Genomic DNA, 8,661 nt, shown 5'->3' with positions numbered 1-8,661 from the left:
AATTTTCTTATAGTTTTAGGTCGAGTCTTTCTAATGATCTCGTAACTCAACCTTCATTTCATCCAACTGGTTGAATGAAATGAAGCTGGGGGGCATGCGCTCTAGTAGTTACGCTTAGGGGGCATCAAGCACAATTTTCTCTCTGTTTCAAGCTTGTGTAAAAATGAAACTACTTTGAAGCATAGTTTTTATCTGTTTCAAGCTTTTGTAAAAATGAAACCTATCTCAAGTCAATTTCAGTTATTTTCAAGACTCGTTAAACTCATGAAAATCCCGAGATTATTTTGCTATTTTTCATTCTCGTAAAACAAATGAAAATGCCGAGTTCTTTCCGTCTTTTCCTACTCATAAATTAAATTGAAAGTCAGCCATATGAGTACATTTTTATCATTTTTTAGAACTCGTTAAAACTTACGAAAAAGTGAAACCTTGGAGTTCTCTTTTAAGACCTTTTCAGACTCCTAAAAATATGAAAAGATTGCTGAGCATTTCTTTTACACTCATTAAAATGGAATTAAAAGACGGTCCCCTTACAGCCCTTTTCTGATCGTAAAAACTGGAAAAGATTGCCGGGTTTTTGTCGTTTCAAACTCGATATTGGAAATAAAACGATCTGTCCTTGATCGCTTTTTACTTTTTAGGTCGAAGACACTAACTATGAAAGTACTCCTTGGTCGTAAAAAACCAAGCGGTTCTCTCAAGTATTATTTTATACTTTTTCGGGCTTGAGGGACACAAATTTACGAAAAAGTTCAACCCTGGAGTCTTCTTAAGTTTTTTCAGACTCTCTAAAATTGAAAAACGCCGAGTTTCTCCTATACTGGACTCACAGTAAAGGACCTGTTCAATTACAAACAGGAACAGACCACTCCTTCTTAGGGTTCGAATATAAACTAAGTTGGACTCATCTGAAGGATGAGCTTATAATCAAGCATATGTTATCCTCCTCAAGCTTGTAAAAAATAAAGAGGTACTTGCCAGAAATGGTGGGGGAAAAGAGAGAAAAATGAGCCTATTTGTTATCCTTTGTCTCGGAAAAATCCTTATCACCACTCTTGAACACGACACTTTTCATTCACTTGGGTTGGGAAATCCTTTGCCTAACAGTTGATCAAACCACATTGAAAGTCTTCAGCCGGGTATTAACTTTGGGTCAAATGTCACCAAGCCATCTTTTGTGTCGTTATGTGTTCAAGAGGTCACTGCAAATAAACCATTCATCTGCAAAATACCCGTCATCCATCTCGACCATCCCTGAGTCAGTCCTTACAGCTACATTTCTTCAACTTGATCTATGATTTCGTGTTGTGGGCTTGCCTGCAACGGGTCGCTTTCTATCGACATCAGCACATTATCTAGAGAGATGACCTAGAATTCGTCAGTACCTTGAAATCTGCATGCATCAATGGCAGGTTTCTCGCCTTTGGCGACGGTTTACATCATTGACTTTTGATCGAAGGACTCCGTAAAATGTTCGACTTCAACTCATTCATTCACATCTCATGGATTGTACTGGGTACTTTGAGAACCATTGACATCACTGGTGATCTCTCTCACACTTGTTAACAGTTTACATCATCGACTGGTAATCAAGTGGCTTCTACCATGTTCGACATCAACTCATTTATTCGCATGGATAGAATCGTACCTTTTCGGGAAGTAGAAATGAAGACCCTGGATCTAGTTTCCACCATCCAGGTTGTGAGGAGTTTTGTATTCATTATACAGTAGACTAATCATAAATAGATGGTTGCATCCATACTGTGTCTAGAAGAGTCTATGATTATGATGTACTGCGAAATCATTCCTGTATCAGAGCAGTAGTTAGTTTGTTAGTTAAAGTTTTCAATCTAAGTATGGGAATGCCTACCTCAGCGATGATATGATCTTATATATGTATTTTGTGTTGAATATTTGCAGGTTCTGACTGGGTTCTCCACAAGATAATCCTTGAAATGATAAAGTACTTCACCCTTCCTAGATGATATGAAACCCTAATCTACTACAGGCTTCGCACTTTAGGGGGCAATCTGTTACACTGAAATTTGTCACCATGACTATCTATAGTCAGTATGGCTCTATCAACTGTCATATTATCCTCCTTGGCAAGTCTCATACCTCTACTCTTCATGTCAAACTCCAAGAAAGAGAGAAAGTCCTTAAAAAGTCAAATAACTCTGGGTATGCAGTTTCTCTTAGCCTTACCTGCGTGTACACTCCTCAAGTTCAAAATACCTGCGTACTTGTACGCTCTGTCTGTAAAGGGGTGGGTGCGTACTCCTGTAAAGGTCAAAAGGCACAAGTTTCACTTCAAAAAAGTTACTTGTGGTCATTTCTAGAGCATTCTAGAAGCTTGTTTGACGTGTATTGAGCGCCTCCAGATGGTTCATGTATCCCTATGAAAGAGGAACTTATCCCATCAAGAGGGGAGCTATCCCATTCAAAGAGGGGCTTATCCCACTGATAGTGGACCTGATTAACTTCCTCTAAAGCACTATAAATACAGGCATTGGGCCAGAGGGAGGAGGTTGAAAGCTGAATATTCCTAAGGGTAGATGTTGCTGGAATTAGGACTCCCTTATAGAGCTTGAGAGGAGAGATTCCCATCCTTTCCTAGCCTTATTTGGAAGTGGGTGAGCTGATCAAAGTAAAGGAGAACTCTTGCTGGACCCTAGGAGGGACCTGCACAACACCAAGGCTCAGGTTGTAATGGTTTCTTTTGTTTCCACTTAATACAATTAAGATCACTTTTCTCAACAGATTGTTATACATGATTTGTTTCATATACTCCTTGGTCTGTATGATGAATATGTGTTATTTTATAAGTTATTCAGGTGCTATATAATCTTTTGGCTTGTTAGTGAATGCAGGTTTCGAAGAGAAGGAGGAGCTCATCCGGATCGGTGAGGCTGGACTACTACAAAGCGTTGGACTAAAGGTATGTTATAATCACCTGATCACTTGTATTCTAAATGCATATTTAGAGAAAGGTAGTGTTTAGTTGTCTTGTTTGTCACTAGAAAGCCTTAGCTTCTAGGGAGGTCAGTTTTGTCCGCAAAATTGACTCTTTCCGCATGACAATGCTTTTCTTCCTCAATCGTACCTGGTATTTTTTGAGTTTGCAAAGTCTAAGGTTCCCCCGCCGAACGACTTCTTGAATCTTTATGTGTTCGACCTCGCGTAGCTGTGTGATTTCTTCATCCTGGTATTCACGCAATGTCACAACTATGGAAGCCCTTATGGGTGGACTTCTCTTTGTATTCCCTTCAGAAATTACGGTCTCTACTTTGTACCGCCCCTCGGTAATCATCTCCGCGGTCACGGTTTTGCACATGGTCTTATAGTCCCATCGAACCATTGGTACATGCAGGTCCCAATCGGTGTGTTTTGCCTGGTGAACCCTGTTCAGTACTTCACACACCCTATTGAATGCTTCTTCATGGATAATTGGTAGCACGTGTCGCCTTTCCTGCTATTGTGGTTTGCTCCAATTCTCTATTCTAGGAGTGGAGTGCATTTGTGCGGGCTGTACAACATGTGTTCATATCCATCGGCAAAGGTGGGCGTGCAAGTGGTTCCACCCCTGCTGACTGGCTCTCATTCAGAACTGGGGTTTTCCAAAATGTAGGTGCATCATCCTTCTGCATCCACACTAGTCCACAAAACTTTCTTGATGCGTACTCCACCATTGTGCGGGCGTTGCATGCAGTGACCACTTCAGCACATCAAACCACTACTATTCTAGTACTTCGCTTTTAAATTTGCTCAGAAATTCATCCACCGCGGTTAATCCATCATATGTTAGCAGTTCCCTTGCCTCTGTTGTCACGCAATGCAGTGATCTAGTCATCATGTTGCAATTAAGCGTTGTTACTTCGTGGAGCCGATTCTGCCATCGTTCTACTTCTTCGTCTAAATTTGAAGTGCAGGAGCTTTCGCACTCCCAGAAAATTCTTCCATCTACAGTCGAATTCACCCAATCCTATTCTCATTCCGTTATCATGTAAATATAATCAATATCATCATCACTATCATCGTCGCGCATCGATTCAGTGTATCGCACTCCTTCTGTTGGATCTAGCGGTACTACTATGCATAGTTACTTTTTCTCAAAGATCATTTTGCACTTCTTCAAATTTATGACTCCATTCATATCGGTGGCCCAGTATATTCCTAGTAGCGCAAGATAGGGATTACTGTCATCAACAATCTCTATCACCTCAAAATCCACCTGCGCACTCGCACCTTCAATATCAACTATTACCCATTGCAATATTCCTATGGGCAAAATCTTTTGTTGGTTCGCCATTCAAAACTAAATAGGGGACCATTGTAACATGGGTCTTCCCATGCGTTCCCATGTTTTCTTTGGTAGTACATTCATATCCGAACCCAAATCTAGGATTACTTGATCCATTTCATACTTGCCGATTTGCGCAGTCAACCTCATTTCCCTTCTTGTGCGCAATGCATGCTTTCCAAGTTCCTGGACCACATGTGGTTCTCCTAACCCCGCACACTTAGTGGTAAGTTCCTGTAGTCCTTTGACTGCCTTGCTGTCACACAACAGTTTCATGCATGTCTCCAGAAAGGTAGTGAGCACTGAAGGATCCATCCTTGGTTCTAGTTGATCCTTACTACCTGAGGTTGAGGCCTTCGTGAAGCTCTTCTTAGCTTCCATGAATGTCTCCTTCGCACGTTCTAAATCAAATTTGGGTTCCTTTGTAGGAGCCTTGCAAACCCATGCACTTTCTTATGGCTGCTTCCCTTTATCATCGCCTGTGGTCATACCAATCTTGAGCATCATGTTTACATTTGGGGCTTCTTCGCGCAGCTTAGACCTCATCATTTGCAAATTCTGAGTCAGAGGGGGCTGGAGTACCCCTTTTTTGTGTAGTCTTGCTATCAATGTAGGGTAGTCTTTTGCCTCATGATCAAAATGAGTACAATACAAACATGATTTCCTTGTCGGGTTTGTACAATTGCGGGCATAGTGCCCTGACCCTCCACAATTGTAACATAATAACTGTCCACGACCCCTTCTTGGTCCCATTCCACCTCGACCTCGACCGCACCCTTGAAATCTAGAGCATGCCATTCTTGCATTTGGGTCTAGGGCTCACATTTCAGTCTGCACCCTGTAGGTAGGAGTTTGATCCATCATTAGTTCGTAGCTTCTACAGGTGCGTTTATCATGGCCTACCAACCTACAGAAATTACAAAACGATTGTTGGGACGTCTGCATATACTTCTATAAAATATGACAATTATCCGTAGTGTGTTTTCCTCCTATCTAATAGATCACACACCATAATGCAGGCACCGCGCTCGGTCCTGCCTATGCCTCAGGTCTTAACGACATCGACCCTCCTCCTGCGAAGTAGTTCGCGAACACTGAACAATGGTCCTTGTCGTGCCCTTGGCCTTTGCATTTTATGCACCATACCTCCTCGTGTGCTTTCGACCGAGGTGTCCTATCCTATTTCAAAATTTGCATTTCTAGACACAAATTTTGCAGTTAAGCATGGATTTGTTGGACTCCCAGACCAGGGTCTTGTATAGGAGTCTCATCCAATCTCATCACCATCTCTAAAGCTTCGACCTGGGTGGTAAGTTTTTTTGTTGTGACAGCTTCGTCCTCAAGTGCAGTGTCAGTGATGCTACAAACCATGCGTGGTGTTGTCCATCTGTCAACGTCATGTTGGCTTTGTGAATCATACCATTCAGCCTTTGGTCCAAATCCCAGGGGGTCTCGCCCAGGAGCATCGCAATATCCTTAAACCCGATGATTGATTGTGTTTTTGGCTTTGGCCTGCTAAATTCCTTGTTCAGCATGGTCTAGATTTTTGCGATTCCTACGTTTGGATGGTCATCAGAATGCATGATGTACCATGTTAATGCACTATCCTGCAGCACACTTACCAGCGTAGCCTTCTTAATATTGTCATCCACGATACCTTGAGCTTCCCATATTGCTTTTACAATGAACCATAATTGGTTCGGATCTTCATTCCCCACTCCTCTAAATATCGGTAGTTTGATCGCACTCGCCACACTGAACTGTGGTGGTGGCGAAGCTGGGGTGGGTGGAGATGGAGGTGAGGAGGGTGAGACGGGTGGCAGTGTGGGTGGAGGTCATAAACGTAAAATACACTGCCTTATCATATTTGTAGAAATTTCACTTGTAGAACAAACCGATATATGCAATGTCCTAAAGCATAATACTTGTTCTACTTCTACAAAACATTAAGCGGAAGCATAATCGAATTCATGAGCAACATCAAGTAGAAACATGCATAACTGATCAAGAGAAATAATCACACATAACACAAGATATATCCAAGGGAAAGCACTAGCATAAAACCCCAACCATGCATTATCAATCAAGTGGAAATCCTCTTCACAATACAAAAGAATCAGCTCTCAAGCTATCCAGTTCTCAATGAACTATGAAGATATGAATATATGTCTCATGAACCAACCAAGCCCTGTATATAAAGGCTTTGCCTATGGTCCAATCCCTATTTCCTTGCACAATTTTCTTGGGAAATAATAGCAAAAGCATATACAATTAATTCCAAACATACCAAGTTAACCAACAGTCCAACTACGCAATCCTTGAGGACACTAGTTCCTCAACCCTGAAAAAACTACTTACTAGAATAGTCAAGCATCTGATAGTACACTGTCCCACATCTGATCTCAATTGGGTCTCTGACAGAACTGACATGCAACAATTATCCATGAGTGAATTCTCAGTTATCTAAAATAATAGTTGTCACATGCATGTAAGCATTAACAAACTATATTTTATTATTTCAACAACTTGTTAAAATAATCTAACTGGACTTGACTACTTAGAACTAAGTCAATTGATTCTCTCATTATAGAACTCATACTTATTCCCTCAATCAGTGGAGGAAATTAAGGATAAATTCCTCAATCAGTGGGACAACTCATGTGCATGCTCACAAAGACTTCAAATTCAAATTTCCTTAACTAATTAACTCAAATGAATGAATTAATTAATATTTCCAACTGCTGTTAAGACCAAAATTAATTTTACTTCCTATAGATAGACTAGGGACTGCTATAAATAGGAAGGGACCCAAAAATGCTATTTTTAGAACTTTCTATTTTTAATAGTTTCACCTCTCACCCAATGTGGCCAATGACCTCACTGGCCAAACTACTATTTTTAGACATGCTATTTTTAGCAGGTCTATTTTTAGCACATTCTAAATTTAACATTTCTTGTTGCACATTTTTCAACACTCCCTCTCAACAAGAAAGGCTTTCTCTCAAACCCGATCCTGTAACTCTGGAATGTTCTGCATGCAACACATCTACCTGGTCCACTTGCTCCAACAATACTTGGAACAAAAACACTCACAACTAACCACTCTATTGGGCTAGGAACATACTCTAATGCTGAATCTCTACCTGCTATTGAAAAGTGCTCCCAGACTGACATCTGCACTATTGCAACATCTCCATGCATCTCGCACCATTTCACACCTCTCTGTGCCACCCAGCACTGTGCAAAACACTTGTGCCTCTCGCATTGCTGCAGCCTGCTAGCTATGCACTATCCTGGGATTCCTTGCACTGTCGCTCTCTCTGCCGCTCCATCCGCATCTGTCTCTACCCAATCAGTTAGTTCCTGCTACTCCACATCGGGGCTCCCGTAGCAAGGTCTCATCCAAGAGGTTGGGTACCTCAAGGATCCTGCCCCTCCTTGGGACGATCACTCTATATCACCCCACCTCCTACCTTGAGGTACGGCTGCATGTGATCCCTCTGCCCACCTGGCTCGAAGTTTCTCCCTACTGGAGGTCTCTACATGAGTAGATGTCTCTACTTGATCTCCATTCAGCTTCCCCTGTTGTGGCTGCTCCACAACCTCCTGAAGCCGCTGCACCAATCGTGGCTCCTCCACATTCGTCTGAGACTTCTTCTAGCTCTGCATGTTGAGAGGTAATATACCCTCCCTCTCAACCACCAAATCTCTAACCTTCGCCTTACTCCTTAAGGCTTTGCATGCCTCTTGTACCTCAAGTGCATACAAGTTCTTGGCTAGCACACCAATCTATTTCCACTTTCCTGCCATCACGAAATTTTCTAGAAAAGGAGCTGATTTTAAATCAGCGATATCTCCCTCATTCGAACTCCAATTCAACCAATTTTTTTTTTTTTTTTTTTTTTGGGTATTTTTCTGCAAGGAATCAAAATCTGCTAGTTATTTCTGAAAATTTTGTACATAAATTTTCAGATATTCTCTGCAAACTCTCGGCCCAAAACTCAAAACTTTGAAATCTCCTCTACTATATTGTTCTTCCTTGATCACATATGCTCTGGTACCATGTAGAAATTCTGTAGAATTTTTCTACAAATCAGCTAGATCTGATACCATGTAGAACTTTTTCTACAAATTAGCTAGCTCTAATACCATGTAGAAATTTCCCACCTGTAGATCACTTGGTAACGCAATGTACTAAAGAAAAACACTTGATCTACTTCTACAAACAATTTAGCAGAAGCTTAGTCAACCATGAGCAATATCAATAATAACACATATAACTGATAAGAAGGAATCATCACACGTAACACAAGATATATCTAGGGGAAAGCACCAGCATAAAACCCCAACCATGTATTATC

Source organism: Pinus tabuliformis, chromosome J (assembly GCF_031772625.1).
Source record: "Pinus tabuliformis cultivar Carrire ecotype Pingquan chromosome J, CPIR1, whole genome shotgun sequence".
In the NCBI taxonomy this organism is placed as follows: Eukaryota; Viridiplantae; Streptophyta; class Pinopsida; order Pinales; family Pinaceae; genus Pinus; species Pinus tabuliformis.
The sequence above is the reverse complement of the archived record's forward strand: the minus strand, read 5'-3'. Positions refer to the sequence as shown.